The sequence below is a fragment of the Euphorbia lathyris genome, chromosome 4 (genome assembly GCF_963576675.1).
Source record: "Euphorbia lathyris chromosome 4, ddEupLath1.1, whole genome shotgun sequence".
In the NCBI taxonomy this organism is placed as follows: domain Eukaryota; kingdom Viridiplantae; phylum Streptophyta; class Magnoliopsida; order Malpighiales; family Euphorbiaceae; genus Euphorbia; species Euphorbia lathyris.
In genome coordinates this window covers 72,936,304-72,956,825 of record NC_088913.1, presented here as the reverse complement: position 1 = coordinate 72,956,825, position 20,522 = coordinate 72,936,304, and the positions used below count along the sequence as shown (strand labels likewise).

Sequence of the window (20,522 nt, the reverse complement as noted above, 5' to 3'; positions counted from 1 at the left end):
GCAACAACTTCTAGTTAAGGCTCTTTTCTTCAATGACTGAATTATACATAAATCTAAAAGGAGAGTTTAGTAGAGGTCAATAGGTCACTTTAATCAATATAACGGTGAAGTTTAGGGATCAATAAATATACATATACAAATGATTGTAAGCAAGTTTAGAGGTGAATAAATTACTTTAATGTTTCATAAAAAAAATTACTTTAATGAAAATAACAAAACATTTGTAAATTTAGAAGATGAACCATCATTTTGAATCAAGTTCAAAATACTCCACATGTATTAGTTTTCATTTTAAATAGAGTAAGTTTTATTGGTTATTCACCGTTTATACCATATTTTAAGTGTTTATCATCAATAATTTTGTAGGCTTTTAAATAAAACTGGGCCGTCTTTTAAATCTTAATCATTTAAGGTCTATATGGAAGTTTTTTTTATAATTATTTTGAGAGACCATATCGAGAGAATTAGTTTAATATAGGGATAAGGTGTAAAAAAATACTCCTATAAGTAATTTTATTCCTAAAGTCTAAAATAGTTTTACCTCTAATATTGGTGGCAAAGAGTAATTTTATCCCTAACATTGACAAGTTTGATCAATTTCAGACATTATTATAAAACACCGATATTTTGTTCATTATTCTGCACCAATTATATATCTGCTTGCTTCTAAAAAAAACTTTCACATTTTTTATGATTTAATAATAGAATTAGAGAGTAATATTAATAAATTCGTCGAAATATATGAATTATTCTTATCCAACTCGTAGAAAATACAATGTATTTTTTAAAATTTAAAATAAAAAAATTAACGTCTAATCATATGTTTGTTACCTATAACTAATTAGTGATAAAATGACGCACATGTGAAGTATAGATCACAAAATTCATGACCGAGCAGTTTGATGACTTTTTTTCAAATTGACACAACTTGTCAATGTTATGGGTAAAATAACGTTAGGAGTAAAATTGCATCATTTTAGACATTAGGGTAAAATTAAACATATTATATTTTTGCACCTTATTTCTTTAATATAATTTTTTTTTTTCAAAAAAAAAACAAAAACTTAATTGTTTGGATGCGTCTAATTTTGAAGTATTCATAATCGGAATCAGTTTCCTAATCCTGTAAGGTAAAGGAAAAAATAAGCAGGTATATAAACGAAACAAGTGTGTGTACCAACTCTAATTTTGCATGAACAAATTCTAATGTCAATCGGTGGACTTTCTATGCTTTTTAAGGATGATGAAGAACTGGAAAAGCAGCTTTTTCTAACAGCTAACAAAACGAGGGAAATAATACCCGAGAAGATGGAAACAAAAAGGAAAAGTGAGAGTGAATTCAAGATGCCTTTGCACTATCCTTCTTACAGTAAGAAGCAGTACGAGAATATGGAAGAATGGGAAATAGACTTGATTCTTAAAGAATATGGATTGAGCGTTAATGGTGACTTGGCTTACAAGAAAGACTTCGCTATCAATTCTTTCCTGTGGAAGTCGGATCAACCCGAAACTGAACCTTCTTCTGTGTCTACTTGTCGTTCGAAAATGGAGAAATCTGGGAATGGGATTGAACAACGTTTGATGGTTTTCTGTTTTTTATTAGGGTTTGTGTAGTTGTTGTGTTAGGGCAAAGTTTCTATGCACAAATTCTAATTGTAGTGTATTGTTTATGTTAAATTTTGTGTTTCTATATTATACAGCAGTGTCTTTTTTCACTACTTGATTTATGATAATTAAAAAAGGGTTAAGGTGCAAGAAGTAGTAATTTAACCCTTAATGTCTAAAATGGTGCAATTTTACCTCTAACGTTAGAAGCTAAAAGCAATTTTACCCATAACATTGATAAATTAGATCAATTTGAGAAATAATTCATCAAATTGTTTTATCGGTCACGAATCTTATCATCAACACTTCACACATGCATCATTTTATCAATAACAAATCACAAACATATGTTGGGATGTAAAAAAAATAAAAAAAATATATATATATTGTCTTTTTGTACGAATTACATAAAAAAATTCAAAAAATTCACCGAATTTATAAATATTAATCTCCAATTCTATTATTAAATTATAAAAAACATGAAATCTTTTTTTAGAACGAACTGTTATGCAATTGGTGTAAAATAAAGAATAAAAATATATATGTTTTATAATAGTGTCTGAAATGGATTCAATTTATAACGTTAAGCATAAAATTGCTCTTGGCTTCCTATGGGTAAAATTGTACTATTTTAGACATTAAGGGTAAAATATTTACTCCTGTAAATGTTAAGGGTATTTTTACATCTTATCCTTTAAACTTTCTAACTCCGCCTGTGAGGGTCACTTGGTGGCCTTTACAGCCGGTCCCAAGCCCGGACAAAGGAGGAGGGTTGCGGTAGGTTTGTGGCGGCCAGCGTAAAACTTAGCCACATCTTATGACATGAACCATAATATAAATACCGTTGGGGCGTTCCCTACTCAGCGACGCGCTGCACTTCCTAGACCCGGGTGTAGTGATAAATGTGCAAGGGTTGCTAGGTCGTCGCCCCGAAGCGGCGCGCCACCCCTGGACCCGGGGGTGGTGTCAAATATGCAAGGGTTGCGGGTAAATAAGCTAGTCCACGGTAATGGTAGGGGTAGGGGTAAGGGTAGTAGGTTACGCTTTGGGACATGGAACATAGGTTCTTTGACAGGAAGATTAGCTGAAATTGTAGATGTTATGAAGAGGAGGAGAATAAATATATTATGCCTACAAGAAACCAAGTGGGTTGGAGCCAAGGCTAGAGAGATAGCTCCTTGGGGTTATAAGCTTTGGTACTCAGGAAAGGATAAGGGTAGAAATGGAGTAGGTATTCTTATTGATAGGGAGTATATTGATGAGGTAGTAGCGGTGTCTAGGAAGAGCGATAGAATTATGAGTGTTAAGCTAGTGATAGGGGATGAGGTTGTGAATGTCATTAGTGCATATGCGCCACAAATAGGATTAGATGTGTCTATAAGACAAGCTTTTTGGGATGACTTAGAGGAAGTGGTGCAACAGGTTCCTAGGGATGAAAAAATGGTACTAGGGGGTGATCTCAATGGACACGTGGGTTCTAGGCGAGATGGGTTTGAGAGTGTTCATGGAGGGTATGGCTTTGGAGATAAGAATGAAGCAGGAAATGATATTTTGGAATTCGCATCAGCCTATGACTTGAGTATCATGAACACATGGTTTATGAAGAGAACATCCCACTTAGTGACTTATCGGAGTGGCGGTAATGCGAGCCAAATTGACTTCTTCTTAGTAAGGAGTGCTTGGAGAAAGAGTTATATTGATTGTAAGGTGATCCCTGGTGAGAGTACGACAACCCAACATAGAGTAGTGGTGCTAGATTTTCGAAGTAGGAAATGTATAAGAAAACAAACACCTCAAGTAGAGACTAAGATTAAGTGGTGGAAATTGCAAGGGGAGAATCAACAAAAATTTGTGGATGAGATGACCAAAAAATATATTTGGACTTGCAATATGGATTCAGATATAGATTCGATATGGAATAAGATGGAGCATAGTATAAGGGAAGTAGCGAAGGAAGTTCTAGGGGAATCTAAAGGTAGCATGCCACCGGGTAAGGACACATCTTGGTGGACAGAAGAAGTACGACAAGCAGTAAAGAGTAAGAGAGAATCCTATAAACTATTGGGGAAATGTAGGAGTGACGAGAACTACGAAAAATACAAAGAGGCTAAAAGGGAAGTAAAGAAGGTCATACGAGATGCTAGAGCAAAGGTGAATCGGGATCTGTATACAAGATTGGATACGAAAGAAGGGGAAAGAGACATATATAGAATTTCTCGGATGAGAGATAGGAAGACGAGAGATCTCGGAAAAGTTAAATGTGTGAAGGATGTGGACCAGAAAGTCCTAGTTGGAGATAAGGATATCAAGGAACGATGGAGGTCCTATTTTGATGACTTATTTAATGGAGATCGCCAACAAGATGTTGGAGATATAAGTATCCATCACGATATGATAAATCATGAATGCCTGCGGAGAATTCAAAAGGGTGAAGTCAAAATGACATTAAGTAAGATGAAGTTGAAGAAAGCAGTAGGACCTGATGGCATCCCTATTGAGATTTGGAGATGTTTGGGAGAAAGAGGAATCGAATGGTTGACGACGTTCTTCAACAAAATTTGGAGAAACAATAAGATGCCATCAGAATGGAGGAAAAGTACCTTAATCCCTTTGTATAAGAACAAAGGCGATGTCCAAGATTGTGCCAACTATCGGGGAATCAAATTAATGAGTCACACTATGAAACTTTGGGAGCGAGTGATTGAACAAAGGCTAAGGAGGACGGTGAAGATCTCGGAAAACCAGTTTGGCTTTATGCCGGGAAGATCAACTATGGAAGCCATCCATCTAATGAGACAATTAATGGAGCACTATCGAAATAAGAAGAAAGACTTGCATATGGTTTTCATTGACTTGGAGAAAGCATATGATAAGGTACCAAGGGAAGTACTTTGGTGGGCCTTGACAAGGAAAGGCATTTCGCGGAAATATATTGACATCATAAAGGACATGTATGAGGGAGTATGCACGAGTGTACGTACTAGTGTTGGGAAGACTGAAGAGTTTCCTATTACGATTGGAGTGCATCAAGGTTCCGCACTAAGCCCATTTCTTTTTGCCATCGTTATGGATGAACTAACAAGTTCACTTCAAGATGGTATACCATGGTGCATGCTGTTTGCAGATGATATTGTGTTGGTTGATGAGACGAAAGAAGGAGTGGAGATGAAGTTGGAACTATGGAGGCAAACTCTAGAATCTAGAGGCTTTAAGTTGAGTCGAAGTAAGACAGAATATTTGGAGTGTAAGTTTAGCGGCCGTAGGAGTAGGGAGGTAGGGACAATCACCCTAGATGGGAGAGTTGTTCAGGCCTCGGATTGCTTCCGGTATTTAGGATCTATTATCCAAACGGATGGAGAAGTAGATGGAGATGTTGCTCATAGGATTAAAGCTGGTTGGTCGAAGTGGAAGAGTGCTACGGGTTTCCTTTGTGATCCCGGCATGCCTAATAGATTGAAGGGAAAATTCTACCGGACGGCAATTAGACCAGCATTGTTATATGGTACGGAGTGTTGGGCAGTGAAACACTGCCACATCCATAAGATGTCGGTGGCGGAGATGCGTATGTTGAGATGGATGTGTGGTCACACGAGAAAGGACCGGGTGCGTAATGAAATAATTAGGACAAAAGTAGGGGTCACATCTATTGAGAATAAAATGAGAGAAAACCGACTAAGGTGGTTTGGCCATGTGAGACGTAGAGCGCTTGATGCGCCGGTTAGGAGAACCGAAGAGTGGCAAAGGGATGTAGTGGTGAGGGGTAGGGGAAGACCTAAGCAAACTTGGAGGAGGGTGATCGAGAGTGATATGAGTTTATTGGGAATTGAGGAAAATATGGTAGTGGATAGGACGGAGTGGAGGGAGCGAATCTGTGTCGCTGACACGACTTGATTTTCACGGTTTTATATGATGGTTCATGTTAGCCGACCCCGAATCATTTCGGGACTAAGGCTTTGTTGTTGTTATCCTTTAAACTTTCTATAATGATAATGGATGGTGATGGCTGCTTTCTTAATGATTTCCCAGCTTGGAATCAGCTTGCTTAGCTCAATTTCTTCATTTACAATCTCCAATTACTGCATTTTACTTAGGACTTATAGTTGTTACCCTCTCAAACTTGGCATTTTAGGATTTGAAGAATTGGGAAGAATGACATTATTATGAATAGGATGATTACCTTTAATATCCAAAACTTTCTAAAAGATAATTATGATAATCGGTGAATCCCAATTGAAAGCGCTCCGCTCCCAAGAAGTATGAGAGATTGTTGAAAATGGTTATTTACAGGCCTGCACGAACATTTCAGCATACGCCTGAGGTTTGTTAACTCATCAATTGTTTATGGGCTTAAAGAGCTTAGACCCAAATGACAGATTTGAACCCTAAGATGGTGCTTAAGCGTTCAGACTCATTTATTTGGTATTGTATAGCATAGGCTGAGGTTTGTTAACTCATCAATTGTTTATGGGCTTAAAAAACATTGATTAAATGGATAAGATACTAAAATAGGCACATGGTTCTTAGGGAGTATCAATTTAGGTTTTACATGCAAAATATCACCAATATAGGTTTAATTTTTAAACAATGGGATAAGGTATTAGGCTTATGGTTTTTGGAAAAGTATCAATTTAAACTCCACATACAAAATGACATCATATAGGTTTAACGTTTAAAAAATATATAAATTTAAGCATTGATAACAGATTGGACATGTTATTCCTATTATTCCGTTAAGTTCTTATTTCTCCCTCCACGTGCAATTGACAGAACTTAATGGAGAAATATGAATAACGTGTCTCATTCCATTATCGAGACTTAAATTGGTACCTTTTTTAAACATTAAGTCTATATTGGTGCAAAATAACACCGATATAAACCTAAATTGATACTTGCCCCCAAAAACCATAGGCATATTTTGATATTCCTTAAAAAAAATATTAATTTTGTTGAGGCTCGAACTCAGAAAAACAGGAACAGACCGAACAAAATTAAATGGGCAGAGTCGCGGACAATGTCGTTTTCTTTAAGACGTTCGCGGAACTGCCGGAAATTAGCAAACAGTATGAACTCCGGTCGCCTCCAAGATAAAACAGCCCTCTGAATATACGATTTTTGTATTGCAGCGTACCAAAATCGTTCTGTATACACTCTCTGTCTATTTGCTCAGTTTCGAAAAACACAGAATGAATGAAAAGTAATTCTGCATTAAAAGCAGTCTCACATCACCTATTTATACAGGGAAAAAAGAGCTGTTAAGCTCTGATTTCATGGAGAAGGTGAAGGAGGAAAATCAGGAAGGTGGAGGAGACTGAAGACACATTCAGAAAAAATGGACGTTATGAACAACGTTCACAAAGACTAAATCAGAGTAAAAAATAATTAAATAAAAATTGATTTCCGAAATTAAAAAAAAATAATAAAAATATTATCAATTTTTTTTCAATAAAAAAATATACATTCCACACCAACCCGGCCCGGTTCGGTTGGACGGCGCGCGCGTGTGTGGTGGTCAACCAAAGAGATAGGTCCTCACCCTTTCACAAAAGTGGGTACCCCTTGGGGCACACCCCAAGCATGTGAGGACCTTCATTATAAACGTCTCCATCAAGTGCTTTGAAAGCAATGTGAGATGTTTTTTCACTTGAAAACACTTACAGACAAATGAAGACACATGGGTGGGCTCGTTTCATAAATTATATTTGGGCCAAGCTCAACAAATTTAGATGTATAACTGAATGTGACACGTCATAATTTAACATAAAAACAACGTAAACTAATAAACTGTACAAAGTAAAAATATTTAATTTTGTTATTATTTCATAAACAATTTATACTTTAGAAGCAACATCAAAAAGAAAAATCTAGAATTATTAGTATAAGACAAAAAGTTACACAAGCATAAAAGTTGAGGAATCGTAAAGCAACATACTGGTTTAGCTACAATACAATATGTTAGAGGGAGCCCATTGGATTTCTGCAATTCAATCCTACTCTCCAGATGTCACAAAGTCTCTCTGTTTCTTCTCAGGTGAGATTGCATTCATCTTACTTGTCTAATTCTAATTAGCCTAATGTGGCAAGATGGCAGCTTTGAAATGCAATGCAAATTCAGCCCACAGACTCACACAATAAACACACAAAAACAAGTATTGTATTGCACCTTGAATAAGAAAAGGTAAGCCAGCTGATTCTCGTGATACCCTCTCTCTTTATGACTGCTATATAAGTGTGAGTGAGCTAATAGAGAGATGGAACTGAAGAAAATGGTGAGTGAAAGTGAAAACTTGTTTAAAATGCCAGTGCACTATCCAAGGTATAGCAAGAAAGACTACGAGACAATGCCGGAGTGGCAGCTGGATAGGCTTCTTGCTCAATATGGACTACCTGTAGATGCTGATTTAGGTTCAAAAAGAGAGTATGCAATGGGTGCTTTTCTTTGGGCAGATGATGATGATGATCCACAACAAATCACTACTTCTAATAAGTTTATGGGTTTCTTCTATCGAGTCATAGGCTATGCTTAACAAGATCGGTCATCGTTTGTTTCTCTGCTTTTATATATTTTGGTTTCAGGTTTTTTAGAAGACTTTTATCTATGTATTACTTCATATCTCAATCTTGATTCTTGTTCAAAGAAGACCTATAAATATCTCACAATCTTCTGGGCCAAAATATACTTTGGCTTATATGCATTAGTTGAACCAAGACCTTAAAATGCATGTGTCCTAATATTTTGTCTGAGTAAGGGTTAATAAAGGTTCGCCATATTATGTTAATTGAGTAACATGGATCTTTTGGGGGGAGGGAAAAAGATGATATCTAATACCAAGATTCTCACAAACTCTCTCCTTCTTTCTAGTTGAGATTGCCTAATTCTAATTAGCCTAATTTTATTAATTAGCCCAGTAAGTTCCAATACATAAATAATTTATTAGTTACCTGCTTTTTACCTAACATACTGTTTAATCCTCTATTTTGAAAAACACATTATAGGATCTCTATCCTTTGTCACTGTTGACCCTTTCGTCCTTTTGTCTATTTCTATATTTAACATATACAGATAATCGGAAAATAACAGAGTAACATGATCATTTTGTATTGTACTATAGCTATCTTGAAAGCTAAGATAAGTTCGGTCAAACATCTAAAAAAAATAGACAAAAAGGATCAAATGGTTAATATTGACAAAAGTTAGAGACTTTATAATGTGTTTTTCAAAATATGGGGACTAAACAGTGTATTACGTATAACTAATAAATTATTTACCCTATTAGCAATAATATATAAAACCTTTTAATGAACTTGATGAATGGAAGAAAATGATCGTGAGACTTGATAAAAATCAGTTTCTTTAAAACGGATTTTGCTGCAATTCCAAGGTCTGAGCCACAGCCTGACCAGAACCGCGGTTTGGTGGTCAACAGTGAATCACCAGCAATGCAACAGGGGAAAGACTAAATGGAACCCCAAAAATATGAAGTTGTCGTGCCATCGCACCAGCTTTCTTGGTCCAAGAATTGGGGATAGCATGAATCGAACTTTAAACATATGTGTCGAATTATCACCGGAAAACCAAGAAATAGGACAAACAAACCGAAATAGAAATTCAGGGAGCTGAATAAAATTTGTCTTATAGGATAATTTTTAGATGAACGGTCTAAATTTTGAATGAGGAAAAAAATTACTCGTATACTATCTTATTTTTTTCCATGTTTTTTCAACTTGATATGAGTTTAACCGTTTAGTTATCGAATTTGTGGTATTATCTTTTGATCTTACAAAATCAATAGAGATAACTCTAGTTGAGAATATTTGTTTAATGTTGTTATGTCGATAACGCATGAGTCGATTCTTACCGTTATACATCAAGTTCTATGCTCTGTTAATTGGTGTTTAATCATCACAACATACGCAAATTATGAATACATGCTTTGGCCATTCATGAATCTCCTCTAATAAGTTTCGTAGCCGCATCTTGGACGGCAAATTTGGAGAATTTCTTCTCCAAGCCTCTATTTTCTTCCTCAATCCGTTGTCTAAGAATGAGCTCCTCAATAGTCATTTCATCATTTTGCTTGTGCTTAAGGTAATTTTTTTTAAGTCATTTCATCCAATAAGTTTATGGATTTCTTCTATCGAGTCATAGGCTATGCTTAAGTAAGAATTTAAAGTTTTATATATTTTGGTTTCAGCTTTTATCTATAATTCAATCTTGTTCGAAAGAGCTATAACTAGTCTTCTGGGTCAAAATATAGTTCGGCTAATTATATGTATTAGTTGAACTAAAGAGTTTCAAATGCATGTTTCCTGATATTTATATACCAATTATTTCCTTGTTACCAACCATAAGTCTACAAAAGACCCCAAAAAGTACCTCACTTCATAAAATTCCAAGAAGGAAAAAAAGGGGAAGGCAATCATCAAACGAACTTACAATTAGTATTTTAGTTTCATATTTTGTAGAAAAATTGTATGTATAGACTTTGATAACAGAATGGTGAACCATTTCATTCAAGAGTTCAAGAGAAAGCATCTGATTCATCTGATTTTTTCATGCACGAATTTTTGTTGTGTAGAAATCAAAAGCCTCAAACAAGCAAACATCTCAATAGTTGTCTTAAAAGTGGACAGGAGAGTCCTCTTAGTCATCACACAGACACATCTCAATCTTCTAAGAGTCCTCTTAGTCATCACATAGAAGATCGAGATGTGTCTGTGAGAGGGCTAAAAGGACTATATCGTCCACTTTTAAGACAACTATCGAGATCGTTTGCTTGTTTGAGGCTTTTAATTTCTACACAACAAAAACTCATGCATGAAAAAATCAGATGAATCAGACGATTTCTCTTGAACTCTTTAATGAAATGGTTCACCATTCTGTTATCAAAGTTTCACCTCTGAAGTGGGTGTCAACAGAAGGGGACTTAAACTTGAAAGACACCCTCTCCAATAAGACATCAAAATACCACCACCCAAATCAAAGATCAATACATTCTTCTTCTCAGGCGCTGCATGTCTTCTTGTCAATAGCATAGGCAATGGCTGCAGCTGTAGGCTCAGTGATAACATGCATAACATTAAGACCAGCGACCACACCAGCATCCTTGGTTGCCTGACGTTGGGCATCATTGAAGTAAGCAGGGGGACATATACAACTGAGTTTTTAACGGTTGAACCAGGAAAGCGATTTCATCTCCCATAATTTCTTGACTTGAGGATGGTTCATCTCCCATAATTTCACCTCCAACTTTACCAGACGATGGAGAACTCAATATGCTCAACCATTTCTTGAATAATTTTATAGCAGGTGAACCTGCAATCCTCTCATTCACTCCAGAGGTATAGAAACTGGAACACTGTACTTCTGGCAATCCCACTATACTCTCCCCACTTGCGATGGATCCCTTTGCTCTAGTTCCTGATTCATCATTTTGCGCACTACCTTTGAACGACAAAATTTTGAAAAGTTTCATCTTGGGTCCATGAGTACAAGCTCCTAAACTGATGAAATAATTCAAAATCAGTTCCTAACATCTAGCATCCATTAGATAACAAGGAAATAAGAATTCAGAGGACATGCAAATCAGTAGCGGAGCTTCACTTATAGAGCATCGTCTAAGAAAATAAGTGATTCAAAATTAAAATCAGCAAGATATATCAAAAAAACAATTGAGGTTTGAACCATTTTTCTCCTGGACATAGTCATCAAAGGGACAGCAAATCCCTAAACCTAAGCCATTTCTTAGACGATGCTCTATAAGTGAAGCTCCGCTACTGATTTGCATGTACTCTGAATTCTTATTTCCTTGTTATCTAATGGATGCTAGATGTTAGGAACTGATTTTGAACCATATCAAACCTTAAACGAATATTACGCTTTATAGGAAAACGCCTATCTGGTCCTTCCAGACGCATGAATTGGTGATACATGATTCTTCAATTTGAACCCCTTGGTCCATGATAAAGGCTTTCAGTGGAAACGTGGCACAAGAACCCTGTAAAATAGACAAAAACAGTCTTTGAAATTTCAGATACTTCAAATGTAAACATAAGAGGCCGTGAAATTATTATATAACTTAAGTATGTAACAGAACATAATATACCCAAATGCTAAATATAGGACCACACAAGAAAAATTGGGTGCATAACCTCGTGAGCTTTAATTTACTGGGTTCAGGTGCACACATAACTGAAATCTGGGAGATTTCATGCTTTTGGACAGTGAGCCTAAATCATTGTCTCGTCATGAATAGAAAACTAATAGAACTGAACTGATATTTTCTCACATGTATTCCTGCCATTCTAATTGGAATATTTGGACCAAATAGATATTAATCACATAAAAAAAAAAAAAAAAAAAAATCAAAACGCATCCCTTAGCTGGAGTTACTCAAGTAATCCTCTCAACTTAAGCCAAAACAATACCTTCCCTAGTCATGCATCAGATATTAATTTCACCAAATTCATAGACAATGAATGAAAATAGAAAAATAAGCATTTGAATAGGGTAATATAAAATCAAAATACTAATAAATACCATCTCAACACCGCGAGGTGAAATTATTGATTCAACTTCCACAACCCAGCTTGGACACAAATCATTAAGACAATTACTGCAGAAATCATAGACAAACAACAAAACACTGCTGTAAACACAATTGTGATCCTTTTGATAGCCAATTTGCCAAATTAAATTCATCACATCACATGTTATTACCAAAATATTATTACAAGGACAAATCAATGGAATTGACCAGGTTGGCAACAAAGAATTTTAGTGGAAAGGGATTAGAGCCGAAAGCATAGAAGACAAATGCCTATGAAATTTATAATTTAAGGCTAGTTTCCATTAAATTTGCACTTCATTAAATACAAATATGCATAAATCGTCACTTAGCATTTCTTGATATAACCTGAAGTTGATCACTTTAGGCACCCACTCATCTACTCAAGAGGACCTAAAAGTGTGGCCCGGTGCACTACGCATCCCCGCTGAGCGAGGGTCCGGGGAGGGGTCTCACCACAAGGGTGTACTAGGGGAAAGCCTTTCCTGCCAATTTATTTGGCAAGAGGTCGCCCCTAAGACTCGAACCCATGACCTCTTGGTCACACAACAACAACGTTTACCGTTGCGCCAAGGCTCGCCCTCAAGAGGACCTAATCCAAAAAAAAAAAGCTCTATTAGAAAGACATGAATCAGAGCAAGAAAGTAACACAATTGATTAGGCAGCCAAGTCAACGAGGATTTTTTTCCCCCTTATTTCGTTATTCATATGGAAACTAAAAATTCGAAGCTCCATCTGATAATGCCTAAACATACTTGCAATAAGGACGAATTGCAAGTTTGCGTGGTGTCAGCTGAATTAAACTGATATTCTAGTTTCATCCCAAAAAACATAATTGAAAACAATTTTAGCCAATTTTCTCTTCAACGCTAGTCAAAGAAGATTCAAGTTTTTCCAAAATTTTCCACGAAAAACAATGGGATAACCTAATTGAAATTTGCATATTAATTAAGTTGATGCTTGGCACTATCAAGCGAATGGTAGTGGACTGAATGGAGAAACGGGAAGATCAAACAGCTTTGCAATGAATGATAACATTTCACTATTAAAAAGAAACTAGGGCCAGAGACAAAAGGGAGCTAGAAGGCCAGAACCCCGGCCTCCGGAACCACCCATATCAGGGATATTCTGACCCCTCTGTCTTCTGCAGATTGGAGGTTGGGGGTGCAAGATGGCCCCTCCAAAAAATCTGAAATCTTTGATAAATGGAAGCAGAAAGCAATAAATCAAACGGGCAATTCATTATTTGAGTAACAGAACAATATAAAAACATGTGTGTGCATGCTCAAATAATTCTCAAACATTAATAGCATGCTTCATGTCTTTCATAATCATAGCAAAGCATTGTAAAAACTAGAAAACAAAAAGACAAACAAGCAACTATCTTAATTAGTTAAGGTTCATATTGAGTGTCTATAACTACAACTAACCGTAGACACGCATTCACAAGGCCCTAGGGAGAACCCATGTGCTAAACAGTGATGCAATTAGCACTAGAAGAAATGAGGTTTTCAGATATGTCTCTGTTTCATATATAGGAGACACCAGTTTTAAATAAAATGTGCTTGTGCATAAACCTTATAATAGCCTCAGAGTTTCAGAAATTGCTTAGCTTCTAGCATTTGCTCTTCCAAAGCTAGGGGTGAATATCTGGTGGACTGCTTCAAGCACCGACATATTCCAGCTCTCCACATGCCTAACAACTTGTCAAATTAAACAGTCGCTACACATCATTAATATGCAGAATGAAGTTGATCTTCAAACAACTCAAACTGCAAACTAAAGGTAGAGAGAAGAATAAGAATATTAGATGATTCTTCAAGAAATAAGCTATACACAAAATGTTTCATACTAACAAACCAGTATCTAGAAACTAGGGGTAATAATGCATAGAAAACATCACAAGGTCAAACACTCCTCTATGATACTATCTAAACGTGCATATATTCAATTATTAATAGACCCAATATCTAAACCTGAATATGAGAAGTTAAGCCAAATGATTCTCGTGATACCCACTCTCTTTATGACTGCTATATAAGTGTGAGTGAGCTAATAGAGAGATGTAAATGAAGAAAATGGTGAGTGATAGTGAAAACTTGTTTCAAATGCCAGTGCACTACCCAAGGTATACTAAGAAAGACTACCAGACAATGCCGGAGTGGCAGCTGGACAGGCTTACTGCCTGTAGATGCTGATTTGAGTCCTAACAGAGAGTATGCAATGGGTGCTTTTCTCTGGCCTGATAATGATACACAACAAATCACTACTTCTCCTAGTTGTGGATTTCATGATCACTATTCTAACAAGTTTATGTGTTTCTTCTATCGAGTTATAGGCTATGCTTAAGTAAGAATTTAAAGCTTTTATATATTTTGGTTTCAGGTTTTATCTATATATGTATCAGTTCATATTTCAATCTTGTTCATGGAAGAGCCATAACTACTCTTCTGGGTCAAAATATAATGTATTAGTTGAACTAAGAGTTTCAAATGCATGTGTCCTAATATCTATATACCAAATATTTCCTTGTTACCCATTATACAAGCTTTTAACATTTGGTTTGAGAGTATTAATAAAGTAATGGTTGAAATAACGCGATGTTGTCGTTCTCGCAAGGCTCCTCTCACGTCCCACGGCCGCCGCTCCCCCCATCTGTCCCTCCTCCGGATTCTGGCGGCGCTTCACCATCTAATTCCCCCTGTAAGACCTATCGCGCGGCCAGTCATGATAGTTCTCGTGAAAATCTGGAACAAAGAATTCCCCAGGATCTCCAAGCATTAGGTTTGATTAAAATTGATTTTCAGAATAACAACCGTTTACACCGTAAGATTCCTATTGTACCTGAGTTTGCCGAGGTCCTTAATCAAGCCTGGAAAAACGCTCTGACCTGGTAGCTACAAGCTGATACGGCTGACACTGCTCCAGCCTCCTCCGATGTCGAGAACTTCAGTTGCCCCATTCAGCAAGTGAATTACTGTATATAACCACAAATTCCTACCTCTAGACATTTAGACAAATTTTAAAAAACTCAAGACCTCTCAAACACTCTAAACGTAATTAGATTAAATCCGGACTAATTTCTCAACCAAACCATGGATCGTGGCAGGGACCATAAGAAAAAAGCAAAAATAGTACGATTTACGGTTTTCATCTGATGATTTTAGCTATTATTTTGAATCTCTGCCGCTTTATTTTCCATAGGTGGGACGTGATATTCATACGCCCGAACCACAGGTCGGACGTGATGTTCATACGCCCGAATGGTGTTGGATTTTTTTTTTTTTAAAATTATAATTAAATTGTTAAATGTTAAATGTTTGATTATAATTTATATGTTACATGTTTAGATTAATTTGATTATAATTTGTATGTTAAATGTTTAGATTAATTTGAATATAATTTATATGTTAAATGTTTAGATTAATTTGATTATAATTTTGTAGGCGGAGCGGCCTACTATCGCGGGGAAATCTGTCTCATCATCTGCTCGTCGTGGCGTATCACCCAGCGAGCGGCTACCAACCGATCTGAAGAGGAGGCTCCACTCATTAGGATGGAGATGGATGAGTTTATGGACGCGTGGCGTCGGGCGAACTAAATTATGTTTGCATGAGTTTATCTATTAGAACTTATTACATTTTAACACTTTTGAGATTATATGTACTCTTTTATGTTTATTAATTTATTTTAATATTTATGTTGTTATATTTTATTAGTAAAAGGGTAATCCGAATTAAATTTCGTAATTTTTATTTCTAAAAGGTTAATCCGAGTTAAATTATACATTTTTTCCAAACCAAACCACGCGGGCGTAAGGCTATCACGCCTCACCATAGGTACGGACGTGATAGCTTCACGCCTCACCTTATGGTGAGGCGTGATTACCTCACGCCTCACCCTGTGGTGAGGCGTGATTACCTCACGTCCGCGTGCCGGAAAAGGAAAAAAACATCCATTTCCCACCCCAAAACCTCAAAGGGTATTTTCGTCCTTTCACGGAGCTAGAGGTGGGAAATTGAGGTCATGTTTAACAACACCCTTCAGTAATGATTATTCCAAAACGAATAACATAGAAAATAAAAAGAATAGAAATTAGTTAGGAATTATTGTTTCTATATTTAGTCAATAGAATAAAATAGAATGGAATAAATAATTTTTTATTTAAAAGATAATCTTACTTTTTTATTTTTTTTAATTTTAATTATTATGATAAATTGTTCAGATATTTTATATAAATATATAGAAAAATAGAAAACATGAAATAGAGAAAAAAAATATGAAAAATAGAAAAAACAGAAAAATTGTAAAAACACGAAAAAAGAGAGGTAGAAAACAGTAAAATGTAAAACGTAAAAAAATATTAAAAACACAAAAACAAAATAAAAGTAGAAAATAGTGAAAACGCGAAAAACATATAAACGGGTTACCACAAAAAACACGCAAAACATGGAAAATACAAAAAAAAATGTGGAAATGGTAAAACGCAAAAATATATATATATAGACATGAGAAGCTATTAAAATGCAAAAACAAGAAAAAAAATGTCGAAAATACCCATGAAAACAAAAAAGTACAAAAAAACACGAAAATCTCAAAAAATGTGAAAAACACGAAAATATAAAAAACGGTAAAAACACCAAAATCTGAAGAAAAAATATGGAAAACAGAAAAAACGTGAAAAAAGCAAAAAAAAATGTGAAAATTTGTTGAAAACATAAAAAGTAGAGAAATACAAAAATCGTGAAAAGTAAAAAAAAATATTAAAAATATGAAAAAAGTGGAAAAACACAATATAGTCACAAATCAGACCATTTTCCAAGGTTTGTAAAAAATGTTATGGCTCATTAACTCTGATTGGGTGGACCAGCTGTCAAGTGTTTTATGGGCCTACCGAATTTCCCTAAGAACGGCTATAAGAGAAACCTCATTCTCTCTCTTATGGAACTCAGGCCTATATCCTAGTTGATATTGGTGTCGTAAGCCCCAAGTAGTTTTCTATTCAGAGGCATATAATGATGCAAATATGAGAAGAATGGACATGGCAGAAGAAAGATTGAGTTGCGATCAAAATGGAAGCTTATAGACAGCGAATGAAGGCAGCTTATGACAAGAATGTACGACCAACAGGTTGGTGATTTGGTCCTCCGCATCATCGAGGAATCCCAAGCCGAAGAAGGAAAAGTAAAAATGTGAATGACTCTTCCAAATAGTAGAGTGTGTCAACTTGCACACCTATCGATTGAAGCAAATGAATGGGACTCATGTACCATGAACTTGGAATTCTATTACTCTACGCAAGTATTACCAATAGGCCATCATAGGTAAGTTAGAATTGTTGGTCCCGTGTAATGTAATAGGATTAGTTCCAAGGGGGGGTTAGGAACTAATATAACTTTTTCGCTTAATAAGGCTGACTTAATAAAATGTTTGATAATTTAACTCAGCTTTAGGTCAGCAAGGCTGAGTGAAAGTGTGAGACAGCTTTAATCAGACACTGACTAGAGCTGCTTCAATTGTGAGTTGGGAGATAACACTTTAGGTCAGCTTCCAACTCAGCACTTTGATTACTCAGCGTCGGCTTATACAAATTATATACTGAGTAATTTAAGCAAGCAACACATACATATATATCAAGAGAAAAGGGTTAGAGATTACTCAGCAGTCTTATCCTGGTTCGGCCTCACCGCCTACGTCCAGTCCCCAGAATCCTTCCGGACTTTTTCAATCCACTACAGAGCTCTTTAAAGGTAGAGCACAAACCGTTTACAAAGCAATTGAGTATGAAAGAGTACCGTCCTCTATTCGTCTACTCAACCCTACTGAGCGCTATAACCGAACACCCAGATTTTCTCTACCGCTGAGTACTAAAACCGAGTACTCAGCTTCACTCTTCTAACCTTTACAAATGATACAAGATTGTTCTCTCTAAATGAAGAACACTTTAGATGAATACAAATTCACTCTAGACTTTTACACAATGATTGGAATTGGGTGTAAGAACTTGTTTTTTCTAATCAGATAGCTTCTCTTTTGGATCTTTTAACTTAGTGAAGATCTTGCTTGTCTTTTCTCTTTTGTAATTCGGCAAAGGATCCAAGTGATGAACTTGTCCTTTTATAGCAAAATCTGAAGCTTCAATGATTTGAATTCGGACATATCCGTTGAATTCAAACGGTCTTCTTGCGTCATTCATTGGTCAGCATTCAGAATTGCAGGCCAATCCTGTCGTCTGAATTTAGCAGGCGTCAGGCTTGCCAGTTTCGTCTTCTTGCGCCAGGTTCGTCTTCTAGCGCCAGGTTTGTCTTCTTACCAAATGACAGGCGATCCATGCGTCTCGAAAAGGTCTCTTGGTGTAATTCTGAGGCTTCTGAATTAGTGCAGACCTGTGTCGGGCCTTGTCTTCTAGTCAACGGATCATTGGCGTTGTCTTGACGAATACTCAGCTTGATTGTTCGGCTTTCCCTTCAATCTTTTTCTTTATCGATGATGAGTTACATTCTACTCAGCTTCTTCGGTCGGCTTCGCCTCAAGCGTTATTCTGTAGAAGACTTTTCTTTTATAATGCTGAGTTTGTATTTCACTCAGCTTCTGTGACTTATGCTGACTTCGTTCTATCTTACTTTTGGTTCCTGTTCTCGTTAATTAATATACTCAACATTGAACAAACACATTAGTACAATTAAACCAAAGCACTTAAATTTAATTATCTTAATCATGGGATTAACTTAAATAATTTTGTCAAATCAAAATCTTGCGGAAAGGTCCGGAGAATTTCGCTTGCCACTTTAGAGGTCCAGAGGCCTCAAACCCAATGAAACAATGACACTTGGCAGTGTGCACCACCTGACGACATCACAATCTAAGCTTATCGAAGGCTGACACATGTCCGATGACTCATTAGGGCTAGAATGACGAAGATTACCTTCGGCATGCACTATAAATAAGAAAGATATATTTCCATATGAGGTATGTAAACACACCAATTGTCAATATTTTGATTATCTTTAACCTTCCTTCAACCTTTGTTAACTTAAACATCGGAGTGGGTTCGTCGGAGATCGACCCTCTCTGACCTACTATTATTCTTATATCAGACCAAAAAAGAAGATTCCAAAAGACCATTCAGATATCACGTGATATCACTTCCTATGGTCTCAAATTATTGTCACAAAGAAAAAAAAAATATTGTTCTATAATATTTGTCACTTTTAAATTTTTAAGATTTTTTTCCATTATTAATTAGTTTAGCACTAATTACCTTTTTGTCACTTTATATTTTTAAAGTACAAATCAAGGTTATCAAAACCGGATCGATCCGATCGGATCAATCCGGTTGAACCGGATTCGATAGGCAAATCGGTCCGGATGTGCTTAAAAAACCACATGTCTTAAATCCGCTTGAAACTCAGTCAACCGGCCGGTTGAACCGGACACGGGTTAGCGGATTTCACCGGTCTAAAATTTAATCTTATTTATTCAAAAAAATCAGATTTAAATTATTAACTTATTAATTGATTGGTTAAAATTAATTAGTAATTAATTAGAATTGCAATTACTCAATATGGATAATAGCTTGTGTAGAAGACTGAGTGAGATGTCTGGCATTCCCCTGACTCAATCGTTTGGGAAATACCTTGGGGTCCCTCTTCATAGTGACAGGGTGTCCAAAGCCTCTTTTAAAGACATTTTGGACAAATCTAACGGTTTGTGTGCTAGCTGGAAAGCTAATTCTCTTTCCCTTGCAGGTCGCCTTACTTTAATCCAGTCTATCAACTGCGCTGCTCCAAATCACATCATGCAAGCCTATAAGCTCCCTGAGCCGGTCCTCAACGACCTTGATAAAATTAATCGGCGTTTTCTGTGGGGAGAGTCTGGGGATGGGCGGAAGATTCACCTGGTCCCTTGGAAGGAAGCCTGCCAGCCTAAGAGCAGGGGGGGTCTTGGTATAAGGCAAGCTAAGGACAATAATAAAGTCCTGTTAATGAAGCTTCTTTGGAGAATGTGGCAATCCCCCTCCTCCCTTTGGGTTCGTCTTCTGTGCAGCAAGTATAGGAAAGATAGAATCTTTGGTGGCCCGAATGAGAGGGTTGTCAGCTGTTCCTTCCTCTGGAAAGGGCTTAGTGCTGTTTTTGCTGAGTTCTGTACGGGGATTGGCTTGGAGGTGGGTAATGGGAGATCCATTAGTTTCTGGTATGACACCTGGATTGGTGACAAACCGTTGATTGAGGTGTGCATCGCCCCTCCGCCGAATGATCTCCTCTCTTGGAGAATTGCTGATGTGGTGGACTCGGAGGGAGACTGGATCCGGTCTAAGTTCGACTCCTTTCTTAGCCTGGAGACCCTCCTTAA

General features: G+C 36.5%; 1 long non-coding RNA gene across 4 annotated transcripts; it reads right to left on the bottom strand.

Moving 5' to 3' along the window:
• Positions 1–9,964: 9,964 nt before the first annotated feature.
• LOC136226349 (uncharacterized) lies at positions 9,965–15,161 on the bottom strand. Of its 4 annotated transcripts, none has more exons than XR_010687697.1 (3): positions 15,015–15,161; positions 12,143–14,917; positions 9,965–11,600 (listed from the first exon to the last, which is right to left on the bottom strand). It is a non-coding gene; the product is annotated as an uncharacterized lncRNA (long non-coding RNA). The 4 variants fall into 4 exon arrangements; XR_010687698.1 differs by having other exon boundaries at positions 9,965–12,218; positions 13,748–14,917; XR_010687699.1 differs by having other exon boundaries at positions 13,748–14,917.
• Positions 15,162–20,522: the final 5,361 nt, after the last annotated feature.